At 31.9% G+C, this 18,529-nt stretch overlaps 2 long non-coding RNA genes across 2 annotated transcripts; both read left to right on the top strand.

The window, feature by feature from the left end:
- The first annotated feature begins 3,491 nt into the window (after positions 1–3,491).
- On the top strand, positions 3,492–7,345 carry LOC143047053 (uncharacterized). The gene is made up of 3 exons (XR_012969383.1): positions 3,492–3,733; positions 4,712–4,783; positions 6,849–7,345. It is a non-coding gene; the product is annotated as an uncharacterized LOC143047053 (long non-coding RNA).
- Positions 7,346–10,697: 3,352 nt separating this feature from the next.
- Positions 10,698–12,378, top strand: LOC143047052 (uncharacterized). The gene is made up of 2 exons (XR_012969382.1): positions 10,698–10,774; positions 11,859–12,378. It is a non-coding gene; the product is annotated as an uncharacterized LOC143047052 (long non-coding RNA).
- The last annotated feature ends 6,151 nt before the right edge of the window (positions 12,379–18,529 follow it).

The raw sequence follows: 18,529 nt of genomic DNA, 5'->3' as shown, positions 1-18,529 counted from the left end.
CCCTCATATTTGAGAGGCCTATATCAAATACAATATTGAAGCCTTATAAATTACAACCTTAAAATGTTTTGAATTAGTTCAATGTCAATACCAGGTGATTGTCATACTTCAGTACTAGATAGATGTCTAGAAACAATATGTATATCTGTGTAAAACCTTCCTATGTCTAACTTTATTCGTCTGGTTCTGTTCGACTACAAAATGTGACAATGAAGGAAAAATATAATAATTTAATGATCCAGATGCGATAAACGTCTGGCACTGGAGAAGAGACACTGCAGAAAGTGAATGTTAGAATGGGGTCTATAGGAAATGAAAATTGACGTTTATGGTAAAAAAAAATAACGAAATATCACGTTTAATTGAAATAATTTAATAATTAAAATAATAGATCAACTTTTTGGAATTTTGGTCCTCAATGCTCTTCAACTTTGTACTTATTTAGTTTTATAAATATTTTTATATGAGCGTCACTGGTGAGTCTTATGTAGACGAAACGGGCGTCTGGCGTACTAAATTATATTCCTGGTACCTTTGATAACTACTTAAGTATTTTAATATTTGAAATTTATATTAAATAAAGGCATTTGTAATTGTCACTTTACCAACAGGCGATGCTTTTTACATATATAAGGATGAAATGGAGGTCCTGTTGTGCTTTTTGCATACTTTATTATAAATTATTTTTCCGTATTTGAACACTATGTCCAACATAGACAAGTCAAAGGCACTTCAAAACTTAATAGATACCAAGGGTATACGACTCCATTGTCAAAAATTTATAAAAAAATAAGTGAAATGACAATAAACAGTCCATTTCATGCAATTAAATAAAAAAATAAGAATTGGTAAACACATACTTATCACAAGCCGTGGTGAGCTCTAGTGTTTCGGTCAAACATCTCCTACTAGTTGCATCCGTGTGATGCCAAGTAAAGAAACATTTCAAAAACCTCCTAATTGCTGAAGTCATAAGCTAGAAAAATAGGAAAATATAGGCATAACACAAATGGTACACCAGGGACAGATATACATTTATGTAAACAGAAAAGTAATACTGAATCTAAATTTTACTGACGAAAAGTGTGGGTTTTATATTTACTGGTGATTATGCTTTATTGGTCTGAATTACCAAAGTAGTAGAGTGAAAATAATTTTATAATGTCGTGAAATGGAAAAGATTTTACGGGAATCATTGTTATGATAACTTTTTGGAATTTTGGATTATCATGCTCTTCAATTTTGTACTTGTTTGGCTTTTTAACTATTTTGATATGAGCGTCACTGATGAGTCTTGTGTAGACGAAACGCGTGTCTGGCGTACTAAATTATAATCCTGGTATCTTTGATAGCTATTTACACCACTGGGTCGAAGCAACTGCTGGTGGACGTTTCGTCCCCGACGGCATCACAAGCCCAGTAGTCAGCACTTCGGTGTTGACATGAATATTAATTATGTGGTCATTTTTATAAATTCCCTGTTTTCGAAAAACTAAGGATTTATTATCCCAGGCATAAATTACGCATCTGGTGCAAGAAAATTGGTACCATTAATTTTATCTGCTGTTGGACTATTAGTACCGATGGTATCACCAGCCCAGTAGCCAGTACTTCGGTAATGGCATGAAAATACGGATTTTTTGGGTTATTAAAATTTGCTGTTACAAAATGATAGAAATTATTATATATTAAGGAATGTATCTCCCTCATGCAAAGCTCTGATTCCTTTCACGGATTTGGCTATACTTTTTGGACCTTTCGGATTATAGCTCTTCATCTTTTATATAAGCTTTGAATTTCAAATATGTTGGCCACGAGCATCACTGAAGAGACATGTATTGTCGAAATACGCATCTGGTGCAAGAAAATTGGTACCGTTAATTTTATTACCTTAGACGTTTTTGGAAAAAAAAATTGGAATTTTGGATCCTCATGCTCTTCAACTTTGTACTTGTTTGGCTTTATAACTATTTTGATATGAGCATCACTGATGAGTCTCATGTAGACGAAACACGCGTCTGGCGTACTTAATTATAGTCCTGGTACCTTTGATAATTATTATGGTTTCACGTTTGTTGATTTGCTAGAACGTGTAGACGGTTAAAAGCCTTCCTAGAGATTATAGATTTGCTTAAATAGTCTTTATCAATCAAAAATGTAGCGCATAACAAACACCCATTCGAATAGCAATCATATGTTGAAAGACTGGTCCTTTAACATTTAACAAATAGTATCTTTATTAAAATGTATATTAAGCAAAGGCTGTATGTAGATTCGCCTCAGTGTCTATTTCTTCTTTTCCTTAAATCAGTGTAACCTTACTGGATGCATATTAATAATTTGGAATGTTATATCTGTACCCCCAACAGTTAACCAGCAGATTTTACTGAGGTATTTGCAGTTTTTACTCATTTTCCAGTTAAGTATAACTAATCAAATACCTTTTATTTAATTATTTAGAAGTGTATATACTAGAAATAAGTTTATTGTATTGTGTTACAGGTATAGTCGATGGTCGGGGTATACAGAAACAGGAAATGGAACAATTACTTATGTCTACCTCAGTCATGATCGAGCCATCAGATTTTCCAATTGCAGTACAATACTAATATTCATAAAACATATGTTCGGGGTGCAGAATTTCAATTTGCCTAATGAAATGTCAAAGTTGACGACGATGTTCATTGTGACACATGTTTGGAAACAAAATAAAAAATAAAAAACATGCTTGTCCTGTTATCTAGAAAAAGAATATGCGGGTTATCAATGTGCAAATTATTGTGGATATGCAGGTGCCTCTTAGTATTCACGTGTGGATGAAAAATCTCAATACTTTGAGGGGAGGCGACAAAACTGAGACGGGGTTTGTTTTCCTAGTAATTACCGTTTATTGCTTACTGCCTTGTCCAGCGTATAAAAATTCAAGTATTTCAAATGCGTTTGGTTTTTTTTTAAATAAATTACGTATGCAAATAAAATAATAGTAAACATACGTGCGTTAATTGTGTTATGTTATATTTCTAGTTCTCTTACTGGTAAATTGTGAGCGTATCGTTGAAAATGATTATATATTATCTAAATGAGGGGCGAAAGTAACAAGAGGGACAGTCAAACTCATAAACTCGTGTACAATACTCTCAACTAAATAAAATGCTTTGTTGAAAACACATTAGAACAATAGTTTAAGTTAAGGACACAATGGATAAGCGTTTGTTTAATATGAAACAATTCGACCTCCGTCCTCATGGTTCCATTATCACAAATCAACGCATATTCATTGTATCTATACTAAAAACGTTTCTTTGTTAAACAGAACATCTGCATAATCTCCGAAAAAAATCCAATACGTAAATTATGGTCTCAATCGTTATCAGCTTTAAGTCTTATACTTCAGCTGATAAAGCCTTAAAATACACGCACTTGTATTAAGATTGTTTCGATTATGATGAGTAACATATTAATTTCCGTGTGTTTCCTTCTAACGTACCTCGCTTGCTTTATTTCGGCAAGTGACTTGGGTTCTAAGAAACAGGAACGTTTATTAATGAACAATCAGGACGCAATAAGCGCTCAACTTCTTACACTAGAAAGAAAACTACAAGAAGTCAATGCGAAGATGTCATCGATAGAGGCAGAAAATTCACAGCTGAAAATGAATTTGGTAGCAAGCAAAAAGCAAATAGATATGAAGATATGAACATAAACAACATACATAATCAATTGTCATATAAAGGTATCTTTTTAATTTTTATAAAAATAGAATGGGAAAAGAAAACGTTAAATCACAAAAATACTGAACTCCGAGAAAAAATCAAATCGAATTTGTCGACATCATCAAGCGGTTGTTGATCGTTATGGAGTAAAAAAAAAGTCAATGAAGAAGACGGATATCCAAATGTCGTAACCACAATCCCGTCCTGTTTTCCTCGAATGTGATCTACTAAATCAATCTTATCACTGGATTTGTACTTAGATATGCAACACGACGGATGCCACATGTGGAGCAAGATTTACTTACCAATTCGGAGCACCTGAGATCACTCCCGATTTTTGGTGGGGGTTTGTGCTGCTATGTATACAGTTTTTTGTGTTTTATTGACTTTTTTCGTCGTTTTTCGGAATTTTTTTGTCATGGCATTTTAAATTTGATTGGATATACTTTTGGGTGACATAGTAACATGGGCGCAGCCATAGTGAAAGGATCAATAGAGATACAAGTAGCTGGCTATCTTAGACTGGTTGTTGTATCATTCATATATATGTTCTCCTTGACAGTTTCATTGCGGGCACAAATTTGTCCTCAAAGGTATTTTAACAAAGGCCTGAGAATTTTTTTATTTTTTATTATTTTTCAAATCATTAGAGAGTGCTCTGCAAAACCGTTAGGTATGGTAACAAAAAAAAAATAAAAAATCATCTAGTATTAAAAACAAACCCTATTTATTGAAGTGCGATTAAATTACTAATAGATATTAAACAATAGCAGTTGTCCGTGATTGTTTTAAACGACATTTAATGAGCAAATGTCAAAAAGCATTTCTGGCAATGGGAAAACATTAAGAACTAAAATAACGTACTTCCAATTCGTTTGTCTCTCTTATGGATGGAGCAATATTCATTTTTATAGAAATACTTCTAAAATCCGTAATTCTTTTTGTAATACTCGGTTTTTGTGTTTAAATTCTAATTTGAAATATTTTTATTTCTACAGGAAGTACTATTTTTACACGGTGGGGAAGAACCGAATGTCCAAATAATAATGGAACTCAACTTGTATATACAGGTAAACATTAAAAAATAAAATTACGAATGGTGAAAAAATTTCTGACAAGATTATAAATAAAGGCAACAGTTGTATACTGCTGTTCAAAAGTCATAAAACACTCTTTTTTTTTTAAATCCGGATAGCAAACTTAAACCCAGTGAAACACATCAACTATAATATGAAAACAACGGAACAACAAAAACACTGAAGTTCAAAAAATCCAAACGCAAATGCAACATACATAGAAACGATCTATGAGATAAAACAACAATATTCATGACTTGGCACAGGACATAGATAAAAGTGTCACCACAAGAACAAATGGACCCCAAAAAAAATCGCGTGATTGTTCTTTTTTTATTATTTCTTTTCAGCATACCTTCAATTACATATCTTGATGATCCGTAGGCGCTGTACATTTGATTATTTCCTAAGAAAAGTTGAAATTAAGGTAGATGGATTGTCTAAATAAAAGGGGGAAAGACACCCGAGGGACAGTCAAACTCATAATTGAAATTAAACCGACAACGCCATGACTAAAAATGAAAAAGACAAACAGACACACAATATTACACATTACATAACATAGAAAACTGAACTTTTTTTAATAATCTGTCAAAACGTAGAACGTAAATATTTTAAAAATAATAATAAAAATAATGGGTCAAGGGGCTTATTTTAACGCTACATGTTGTGCAAAATTGACATTTCCGCCATACAACGAAAACTACACCATAAAATATGAAAAGATAGCTCTGACAGTATGCTTTTAGATAAGAAAAAGAAAAAATGGGGTCACGGACCTGTTTTCCTGCTACATAATAAAATACAATTAGGTAAATTCCTAACACATTCTATTGTAAAAGTAACTTTATCTGAATTATCTGCCCTTACATTGGAGTTGCCTCCGCTTATGTGTCAAAGTTGGAAAAATTGAATTAAACAAAAGTTTTCTGGTTTTTGATAAATACAACCATGTCGTTTTCTATATTGAAATGAAAATTCTTACAAAAGAATTACCTAATACTCTCAAAATTTGCACATTGGATTCAAGATATAAACCGATTGTTTTCTGGTATTTCAAAATACAAGATTGAGAAAAACACGCTTTCTACCTTAAGTTGTCATTTGTTATCTGGTAATTTAACAAACTATGAAGTAGCAAAAATTTTAAATCATCCAGGATCTAGCATACAAATATAGTATGGTTCAAATTTCTTGCATTTAGTGCAAACAGCAAAAACTGCAGAAGAGCCTCATTTTTTTGTCTTCAATATTTAATCTAATAGATAATAGCGTTTGAAGTAGTCGGTGTTGTTGGTTGTTGTGGTGTGTTGTGTAATCGAAGATATTCTATAGATTCACATGTGAATAAGCTGATTTTTACATTTGTTTATATTTTGGAATTCCTCACTGTTATAAAATGACATGCCAAATTAATTCTTTGTAATGCTTAATATATTTTGTTATGCTTCTTTGTTTTAAAGCGTCACTGCATCTGTTTTTATTTATTAAATTTTATTTTCTACTTCATCAAAAAAGGGCTCTCCTCAATTTTATATTATAATATCTATATATATATATATATATATATATATATATATATATATATATATATATATATATATTGTCAGAACAGCAAAGAAAGGTGCAATAAAGATATTATTTTAGGGGGAAAAATTATCAAATCCATCTATGAAGAGGAAAAATGAGGCAAGAGCCTCTTTTCCAGTGGTCTTATTTTCTGTTGAAACCGTTATTATAGCATTTTCTAACAAAGGATAATTTTCTTTCCAAGGATATTCATTTTGAGACAAACAAAATAGCTTTTACGTCTTTCAATACTCACTTAACTTGACCCTTCAAAACAGATAATATTTCTGGTTTTACAATTCTTTGCTTTTGAGATGTATTCCACTGAATTATTCTTGTATTTGCCTTGTACGGGCGTAAATAATTATTGATACAATTATATTTTGTTTACACCGTTTAGTTATAATCTTACAGTTCAATTTGAAATAACTCCATCGTATAGGTATCGTTATCGTTATCGTATTCCAATTCAACGTTATTTCTGATTCAGGTATCGCAGGTGGAGGAAGCTATGGTAAAACCGGAAGTGGTACTAACTACTTATGCCTGCCACATGATCCCGATCAAAGTCTCGCAGATTTTCCTCATGAGCTCGAAAGAAGTGGTTTTGTTGCATACGTTTGGGGAGCCGAATATCAGTACTCCTTCAGTATGGTCAAGGTGGATGACGACGTTCCATGTGCAGTGTGTCGCGATACAACGACAGAAACCTCTTTGATGATTCTTGCGAAAACGTCATGTCCGTCTCAATGGAAAAAACAATACAACGGATTTCTGTGTGCCAATATGTACTCTCATGCTGGGGCTTCTGAATACGCATGTGTTGACTATGATGCACAATATATTGAAGGAAAACGAGACAATCAAGATGGAAAATTGTTCTATCCAGTTGTTTCAAAATGTGGCTCATTGCCCTGTCCACCTTATGACAACGTTAAATATATGGTTTGTGTTGTTTGTTCAAAATGAATAAAGGTTTTCCTTCCTTGAATTCGTTTAAAAGAAAGAAAAGTATACCTAGAAAATCTTTAAAAACATATGCCTGGAACAAAACTCAGAAACATATGCATAGATTGATTGGTTGATTGATGGTTAACGCCAAATTTAACTCTATAATGCTTTGATGTGGTGGTTAGATTTAATTGATGGAGGAGACCGGAGTACTCTGGAGATCGCTAACCATTTTTGATTTTGTGAGGTAGACGAAATTGCTCTTAAAATAATGGTATTGACCTTTGATGTCCAAAAGAGGCAGATCGAAAATATTTTAATTATTCCAATTAAACGGAAAATGTTATTTATTTTTTAAGATAACCATCAATTTTACCTCATATATGTTAAGTTCTTTTTTTTTCCAATAACGAATAAAAATGGGTCAAACATTATTTTTGCTATAGTTTTAAAGCATGTCGTTCTGTATTGTTATAGTTTTCGGATCTTTCATTAACATGTTTAAGGCAATGGAAGTTTGGGCTGCATAAGTCTATATATTTATTGGCTTTGTACAGAAAATTCGTCCTTCTGATTAGTGCAGTGGTATTTATATACAGTGGGTTCAAATGAGGCGTAGTATAGCAATGAAAATGAAAAAGAGACAAAAAAACAGTGATTTCCTTGCACAAAACATGCGTTTCTAAAATAAACATCCTCCGGTTCATTTTGTTAATACAAGTCCTTTGGGTACTGATGGTCAACCAGCTTTTATAGTTGATGTGTTTCCTTTGGTTTTAGTTTGTAACCCGCTTTGTATTCTCTCAGTCGATTTCCGACTTTTGAAAAAGGTATACTACTGTTGTCTTTACTTGTAGCTACAACACTTCTTGAGTTGCAGCATATAGAACATTTGGGTATACGATAGAATTCTTGTTTTTATTTTCAAAAGAAATTGGTTTTTTTTTAGAAAAATATATAAAAAAAAATTAAAATAAGCATTGTGCCTGATATTCATATGATGAAGACATCATCTTTCAATCAGTTTAATTGAAGTCTGGAGCTGACATGTCAGTTTACTGTTAGTAGTCTGTTGTTATTTATGTATTGTTATTTTGTTTATTTTCTTTTGTTTCATCTTCTCACATCAGACATGGACTTCTCTTGAACTGAATTTTAATGTGCGTATTGTTATGCGTTTACTTTTCTTCATTGGCTAGAGATTAGTTTATATATGTCATATATGAATTTGTAACTTTTACCTGTTTTGAAAATTGTATATTTCATAACAATTTTTTATTTCATTATTCATGTATGTGTGTCTGTTTGATATTTTGTAATTGTTTGTTATATTTCATTGTATTTCATGAGGGCCTCGGTGAAGATTAGCTTTATATCTAACTGTGTAACCCTCTTTAAATAAAGAATTATTATTATTATTATTATTATTATTATCATTATTATTATTATTAGTTTCTTGTGTATAATTTGGAGTTTAGTATGTCGCTCATTATCACTGAACTATTAGATACATTTGTTTTGGGGCGAGCTGAAGGGGTGCGGGAATTTCTCGCTGCATTGTGGACCTATTGGTGACCTTCTGCTGTTGCCTGTTCTATGGTCGGGTTGTTGTCTCTTTGACATATTCCCCATTTCATTGTTTATTCTGAATTTTTTTCATTATTTCTATGTAAATCGGTCGTGGTTCTCGTATCTTCGGGGCTGTTGCCCTTCATATTTGATAGTCCTATATCTAATACACCATTGCTGTCTTATCAATTACAACCTTCAAATGTTTCAAAATAGTTCATTGTCAATACCGGATGATTATCAGTTAAACAATTCAGTATAGGTTAGATGCATGTGTAAAATCCTTTCTGTTTCTGACGTCATTTGTCTGGTTCTGTTCGCCCGAGAAATATGACAATGAACGAAAAAGGTTATTATTAAATGATCCGGATGCAATAAATGCACATTTTTTGGCATTGGAAAAGAAACTGCAGGGCGTAAATGTAAGGATGGAGTCTATAGAAAATGAAAATTCGAAGTTACGGTCAGAATTGGCAATAAGCAGACTACAAACAGGAAAATATTACCGTGTGTATTATTGTTTGAGCTAATTACTGCTTCTAGAAAGGAAGATCATAACATATCCTACGCTGCGTTTTCAAGAAATCTTATTTTTTAAACACTGAGGATACACATTTCTGTTTTGATTTCAATAATTATCATAGATGGTTTTTTACCACAATATAACTTAGCAATGCTTCGAAGCGAATATAACAGAAGGACAAATATACCAGAGGAACAGTCAAACTCATAGATTGAAAATAAACTAACAACGCCATAGCTGAAAATAAAAAGACAAACAGACAAATGATAGTACAGAAGACACAACATAGAAAACTAAAGACTAACCAACACGAACCCCATCAAAATATGGGGGTGATCTCAGTTGCTCCAGAAGGGTAAGCAGTTCCTGCTCCACATTGATGAAACAATTTAAGATATTTTAATGTGTTTAGTTTTTCGAAAGGTTTGACCGAACATGCGTTCTGAATGCAATACAAATATGCAGATGATTGTATTTGCAAAGGCTCATAATTGATGTGATTGTGTTGTCAGGTACGTTTATCGCCACAAATGTATACTATACAAATGTATCATGAGAACCATGTCCATCAACTTTTTACTTCTATTTACTTTATTTGTCATTTAATAACCATATGATAAAAATTAAATTATTTCAATACACAAAAAAGGCGCAAGCTGTGGTCGGCCCTGCAAGGGCTGTATAGCCAGTCAATGTCGTTAAAAAATTTCATTTATTCTCCATCTACTTGCAAATGCGAAAACTAACAAAGTATTGTTAAAACATTTCCTTCTTTGAGATACCCCTTTTTCTAAACATACCATTATGGTAATATGCTTAACACGGCTATGACCAGGATTGAAAAAATGTGTTGATCTAAAAATGATACTAGAAGCATCTTCTTAAATCTTTAAATTGTTTGAAGTATAGAAAATGTAATTAAAAAAAAATACCCCAAAAATCATCTTTCTGTGGGATTAAAAACAGGCAGGAACTTCAAGCGAAATAATGACAACATTCTAATTTGTAATTACAAAAATAATAAGACCAAATATCAAACACCAAAAACGTAACAAAACGTGAAAAAGTGACCAAACATGTGAATTATTACAGAAACATACAAATATGTTTGTCGAATAATAACATTTATAATAGTATAGTGGTCAAATCACGAAAAATACAATAAATTTAGCATGACAGTTAATTTTGATAAAAGTACTTGATTTCATTTAAGAAAACCAAATAACAATGGAACCTTTTGATAAGACATAAATACTTTTAAACTTTTTATTAAGATTTGTTGTGGTCATTTCTTCCAACAGGTGGTGCTTTTTATATTAGATGGGGAAGAAAAGACTGTCCAGTTGTGAATGGAACCAATTTAGTATATTCTGGTAATATATAATATTTAAGTATTGTAATTTATTGTGAATGTAATTACGTTACATATTTACTGGATATAATTTCATTCATATACTTAAACAGAACTGTATTACCAAAGAAGCAAATCAAATGAATTTTATTATCATGACTTGAAATTAAATAAATGGCTTTTACAGAAATCACTGTTGTTTTGATTTCATGTTATTTTATTGGATAGAAAATGTAAAAGTTATCAAAAGTACCAGGATTATAATTTAGTACGCCAGACGCGCGTTTCGACTACATAAGAATCATCAGTGACGCTCAAATCACAATATTTCTAAAGCCAAACAAGTAAAAAGTTGAAGAGCATTGAGGATTCAAAATTCCAAAAGTGCCAAATACGGATAAATCTATGCCTGGGATAAGAAAATCCTTAGTGTTTCGAAAAATTCAAAGTTTTGTTAACAGGAAATTTAGAAAAATGACCACATTATTGATATTCATGTCAACACCGGAGTGTTGACTACTGGGCTGGTGATACCCTCGGGGACGAAACGTCCACCCATAGTAGCATCGACCCAGTGGTGTAAAAGTTATCAAAGGTACCAGAATTATAATTTAGTACGCCAGACGCGCGTAAACCGTTTCAATAGTTATCAAAGGTACAAGGATTATAATTTAAAATCAAGCTCATCTAGAGATGAGATTTCGTTCGCTGAAATAATCTTTACTCGTACCACATCTTTTTATTCTGTCTTTTAAACAATCAAACATGTTCAGTGCAAATACAAATATCTTCTGTTGATAGACTGGTCCGTTAAAATTTAACAAATTGTCTTTAATAATCAAAATGTACTTCAATCAAACAACGCTATATGTATTTTTGCCTTAGTGTCTTTCTTCTCTTTTTTTTAATCAGAGTAAACTCAATGTACGCAAATAAATGATTGGAAAGTTAAGTATACACTCAACCGTTGACCAATCATAATGTGCTGGGTTTTTTTTACAGATTTTCATATAATCTTTCTTAAAAGTGTGCTTTTTTCAAATATCATTTATTTGTGTATTTATGAAGAGTATATAATATTAAGAAGTTATTGTATTTTATTACAGGTATAGCAGGTGGTGGGGCTTGGAAAGAAACAGGAGGTGGAACAAATTACTTATGTCTACCCCATGATCCAGATTTTGCTCCGTCAGATTTTCCAAATGCATTACAAATTCATGGTTATAAAGCACACGTTTGGGGTGCAGAATATCAATTTGCCTATGGAAATGTCAAAGTGGATGACGACGTTCCTTGTGCGGCTTGTTTGGATACAAATGCAGTCACCTCCGTGATGATTCCCGGAAAGAATTCGTGTCCTGCTACCTGGACAAAACAATATGGAGGTTTTCTTTGTGCAAATCATTATGGACATGCAGGTGCTTCCGAGTATTCATGTGTGGATGAAAATCCTCAATATTTTGAAGGAAGTCGGCAAAATTTAGACGGAAAATTGTTTTTTCCAGTCATTACCGTCTGTGGCTCATTGCCGTGTCCCCCTTATGAAAATTCGAAATATCTAAAATGCGTTGTTTGTTCAAGATGATGTTTGATTAAAATAAGATCATAGAAGATCTTAGAAACTAATATATCTTAGTTACAAGTATTTTTTTTTAACAAATATTTATTGTTAAATGGCAGCAGTTCATAAATGTGAATATAAAAGTAAATATTTTCCAAAAAAATAGTTGATGTGTTTTCGTCGGTTTTTGGTTTGGTACCCGGATTTGTTTTCCCTCAATCGATTTATGACTTTTTAAAACCAGCGCATCTATAAAATTTCAATCCTGGTATCTATGATTAGTTTATTTAACACCACTAGGTCGATGCCACTGCTGGTGGAGTTTTAATTCCCCAAGGGTATCACCAGCCCAGTAGTCAGCACTTCTGTGTTGACTTGAGTTATTATTGATATGTTCATTACTATAAATAACCTGTTCAAAAATAAAGGCAACAGTAGTATACCGCTGTTCGAAACTCATAAATCGATTGAGAAAAAAACAAATCCGGGTTACAAACTAAAACTGAGGGAAACGCTCACCTGGTTTTGTGGTATGACAACCCATCCGCTTTTATGGCAATGTTAAATATAACATTAAAAAAATGACAACATTTAATTTACATGACAGGACTACAATACAAATAAATGGGAGAACATATAGAACAGAGAAAACACACGAATATTAGCTAACAAAGGGTACCAGGTTGAAAATTTAATACGTCAGACGTGCGTTTTGTCCAAACAAGACCAACCAGTGACGCTCAGATGAAAAGTTCGAAAGCCAAAACAAGTAAAAAGTTGAAGAGCACTGAGGACCAAAAGTTCAAAAAAGTTGTGTCCAATATGGCTAGGGTTTTCTGCCTGGGATAAGAACATCCTTATTATTAAGAATAATTCATACTTTTGCTAACAGTAAATTTTATGAAATGACTATATAATAGATATACATGATAAACCCGAAGTGTTGACTAACTACAGAATAAAAACGGATACATTACATAAAACAACCTAATCCAGCACATCAAAATGCAAAGCCGAGTTAGCCAAAGCCTCAACGCAAAACTGACTTTGATTTTTGTTAAATACTATCGCTTTTCTACATCAGGAATAGATTACCTTAGCTGTATTTGGCAAAACGTTTAGAAATTTTTGGGCCTCAATGCACTTCAACTTCGTCTTTTTTTCTTTTTTTCTTTATTGCCTTTTTAATATTCTTTATTCGATCGTCACTGATGAGTCTTTTGTAGACAAAACGCGCGTCTGTTGCAAATATGAAATTTCAATCCTGGTATCTTTGATGAGTTTATTATTAACCTGTATTTATTCTTTCTGAAAAAAATCCGATCCAAATTGATGTATTTATGTAGAATTTAGATTTTTTTAAAGTTGGAAGTTTTGCTTTTTGCATCATAAATACTTTCACAAACATACGTAGAACTAAATAAAACAAAAATATTGATATCTATATTATGATCATAACTCAATATCCAAAGCTGACGTCGACTCGTGAGAGGTTTATTTCAGGGAAAGAAAAATACTGATAAAAAAACCTTCAAAGTCTACAACGATTGTTCTTTAATTGGGTTATTATATATACAGTAATCTTGGCTTCTATTGAACAAGTGACTAATATTTCTGAGACGTGTTCAAACAGATAGCATCGAATTTCTACTCTATAAATACACTTGGGGATTTTTTCATTAGAATTCACGCAACTTTCTCACCAAAAACAACCGTTTATCTACATTCATTAATTCTGCTGTCAGGATAAATAAAAGAAAGTGGTTATTTACATACTGTGGACTGTCATTTAAAAATCTATTTCACGAAAAATAAGATATCGAGGATGCTTTCTGTCTCAAACACGTCGCCTTTGCACGCAAAATATCCATTATTGACGGACATTTGACCACATGAAATGGTCAAATAAAACCAACTGTCTCGTGTGACCAATTACAAAGGGAAACTTTGTATGTTCCATTCGATGCTCTAATTTCAAAGCGGCTGTTATTGTATTCTTCTTTTCCGCAGATTCAATCACATTTCAATTACAAACTGAGAAATACGTAATGTGATAGCTTTATTCCCATGAAGGCATTCAAACTACTAATAACAGAGCATGTTGATTTGTTGAATAATGTTCGTTTATCAACCCAGGCTATGTCTTTTATTGTATATTGCATTTGCTTTCGGAAACTGAAAATCAGGCTAGATTTATGTAAATGTATAATAGAAATTGTAAGTAAATCTTAACAAATACGAAACACTGTCATTGGTAACAAAGCTGTAATTGTTACAAGGAGTCAGTAGATTTTGATATATTTATGAGTAATATGTATAAGACTGACCGATTTAAAATATTGGGAAAAACGGGCATAAAAACAATATATAGCACATAAAGTACTGAGGAAAGTAGATAGTCCAGAATTTCTCATTATACTGTAATAGACAAAAACAAAAACAGTAAGGTTTAAATCAAAACTAAAATTTTAGCCGCACTAAGTCTTGAAACTGCAACTGATTAAAACTTAAGTTTTCACAGTGTCATTTGTCAGCGACTTAATAGTAATTGGAAGCGTGGTATTCGTACTATATTATTGTAATAGAAAGAAATATAAATTAAGGCAACAGTAGTATAATGGTGTGTAAAAATCGATCGAGAGAACACAAATTCGGATCACAAACTAAAACCGAGGGAAACACATCAACTATAAGAGGAAAACAAAGGAACAAGAGGAACACTGAAGTGCAACAAAAGCGAACGCCAACACACATACAAACAAACTTGTAGATATCTACTGCCATATTCCTGACTTGGTATAGGACATATTGAGAAAAATTGAAGGTTGAACCCTGTTTAATGGCTAGCCAAACGTCCCGCTTTATGTATGACCATGTTAAAAGATATCACTAAAACACTACGTGACAAAAATACACCACAAACACACGCAAGAACATTTATAACAGAGAAACGAATAACAAATAATATAATATTCGACCAAAAATGCAAACCACAGAACATCAACAAACATATTCCATCAACGACAAACACAGGATATCAGAAAAAAAAATAAAACTATTTGGACTACAAACAATAAGACCTAACAGATTAGCCAAACGAAACATAACAGAAACATAAAAAAAATAAATACATGAATGTTAAATATTCAAAACACCGAGACACGCCGTACAGCAATGCAAATTGATACTTAGTTTAACAGTCATATTCAGAAATAGGACAATGATGGTTTTGAAAGACAATTTTATAATTATTTGGACAACAAATAATGACTAAGACCTACACTACACATAGTTAACTCCATACCTAAAGGTTGAATTGATTAAGACCAAGTACAGTATTCAGACTAACAACTGACATTCATTATCAATATCAACATCCGTCTTTAGGTTACACTTAATATTCACATCAACATTTTTTACTGAATAATACTTTTTTCACTGTCAATCTAGTGCACCTTAGAAACTAAAATGTTGATATGAATCATTCTCCTAAACTCGTGTTTTGATATGTAATATAATATTATGCATTATATAGGTTGTCATAAGGTACCATTTGATTGTGGTTAGAGGTCACTTGACAACATCTATATGTTCACAGTTAACCAGTTAATCAGTATAATTATAATGTCTCGTTTCAGACTCCAAAGATTAAATTCTTTATTTTATATCATCATGATAGAATTACAACGTCCTTAGATGGTAATCATTTGTTTAGTTTAAGCTATCACAACTGTTAATGTACTTTTAGAAATATTACAAAGACTAATTTAGATTCTGAGATGGTTTATTGGTCATTTCACAATCAGTATTATCATTATTTTGTAAAATTTTATGTTTAATTTTTCAAACGGTTACAATTGTTTGTTGCAGATACATTTGTGAATAATAATTGCTCTGCGCCATGCCAGTTACTAATTTGTATCTAATCAGTATATAGTAATGGCTCATGACATTATATTCACAAGTGTTTTTTTCTCGTTATGTTTTAGTATTAGATACTAAATAAAAACGACTTTGCAACATTATCTCTAAGGAAAGCAAGCTAAATTAGATAATCAACAAATTATTGGTATTTACGCTGGTTATGACCACAGGGATTTTCACCTCCGTCTTTTGCTGTTGTTGATGTAATACCTTGTAGAGTATTATAATACCGAGCTATTTTAAAAGACTATTCAATCAACTCATGGTATAGAACATTCTTATTCAATACAGATTAATGTTGTCGACTCAAACATAGTCTATATGCAAGAAATAACTGAATATGAAAAAAAGAAGATTTTGTGTAAATGTCAATCAGACAGCAACCCATCAATTAAAAAAACACACATTATTTAATCCAGTAGTTTTGATATGTTACCAGAAAAAAAATCAAAAAAGCTAAACTCTTTTTTTTTTTAGTTTCATATAATGATGGTGTACATATACGTTAATTCGTTCGTTACATTATACTGCGGTGGAGAAAACAGAACTTCGACATTTCAATGAATCATGCATTATTTGAGTTGGCAAAAATAATGCTTAAAAACTGAAGTGGTGTCATTAAAATTTACAGAATAGGGTATCCAAGGTTAATATTTGTGCATTTTTTTGTTGTATTTATTTTAAGGAAACAGACGATGAAATGAATGCTTTTCATTCTTTTATACCGAGGGATAAAAACAGAAATAGGAGTTATGTAGATGAGAAAGCTCTGGTGTTCTGTAGTATTATGTAGATGAGAAAGCTCTGGTGTTCTGTAGTATTATGTAGATGAGAAAGCTCTGGTGTTCTGTAGTATTATGTAGATGAGAAAGCTCTGGTGTTCTGTAGTATTATGTAGATGAGAAAGCTCTGGTGTTCTGTAGTATTATGTAGATGAGAAAGCTCTGGTGTTCTATAGTATTATGTAGATGAGAAAGCTCTGGTATTCTGTAGTATTATGCATGATATCAAGCTTGAGAATTTCAAATGAATACAAGTTGAGTGAACTTCTTATTATTCTCATATTAATGCAAGTAAGATGGCGGCTAAATTGTTATAAGTATTCTAAACTCGTAACCATTATCTTCCTAAAGACACACCAGGGAAATGGTCAATTCTCATTTTATTTCACAACGGACACACATTTGAATATCAGACGTGGCATTGCTGACTATTCGATGATCTTTAATGTGGATAGAAAACCAAATTATTGTATTGTCTCCATTACTTACCACAACAGCAGCCATGATATAGGCTATCAAATGTAACGTAAATTAGCCATTACCACAAGAAAACTGTTAAAGCCCTAGATAGTGATTTGATTAAAGTAGTAAAAGCTGACCAATATAAGACGTCTACTGCAGTACTGGACTCATTATGGTCTATAAACTATTGTAATACCTTTTATAATCAAATGTCCTTCGTTAGCCATTTTGTATATAACTCTTGATGCGAAAATAGATAAAGCAGATATGAAACCTAAAACCAACAAAACTTCTGTCTCGTCATTCGATGATTTACACAAGTTATGTATATTTTGTTGATTTTTCTTTTAATGTGTGAATATTGTTGAAAAATATTCCAAAATATTTATTTTCTCAGTTTTCATTATTAGTCGGCTGTCTAAGTTATCAACTGCTAAAACTAAACTAATTTGATGTAATTCTCTTGTGATATACGGTTGTGCTGTCTAATTCTTCTGTGGTTTAAGGTCGTGTTGTCTAATTATATTATGGTTAAATAATCTTTTACCATAAGGTGTGTTCAGCTCTGAAGACCATTTCAAATTTTATTTACAAATAGTCACGGTAGAATTCGATTATATCTTATGACTTATTTTGGTTTCTCATGCAATAGATATTACTGTAAAAGTAATAATTCAGGTTTGTCAATTAAGAAAAACAAATAGGTTATTAGGATTATATTCTAACTACTTTTTCGCATCTTTGTGGTTTAATTTCATTCTATGCTGCTTTGTCATGTATATATTTTTTTCCTTCCTGATTTGTAACGGTCTGACATTCCTTAGTAACATGATACCTGATTTAATCATTATCTTTAGATTTGTGATTATTTGGGGCTTTTTTTTTTTTTTTTTGCTTATTATATCGTTATTAATTCTAGTTAACGGAACATGACCTGGATATTAATAACGCCATCTAACATTTAAAATAGCTGCTTCTTAACTCTACTTTCCGCTATATAGATGATGTTCTTTCACTAAATAATTCAAAATTTGGTGACTATGTGGAA

The sequence above is a fragment of the Mytilus galloprovincialis genome, chromosome 9 (assembly GCF_965363235.1).
Source record: "Mytilus galloprovincialis chromosome 9, xbMytGall1.hap1.1, whole genome shotgun sequence".
In the NCBI taxonomy this organism is placed as follows: Eukaryota; Metazoa; Mollusca; class Bivalvia; order Mytilida; family Mytilidae; genus Mytilus; species Mytilus galloprovincialis.
The sequence above is the reverse complement of the archived record's forward strand: the minus strand, read 5'-3'. Positions and strand labels throughout refer to the sequence as shown.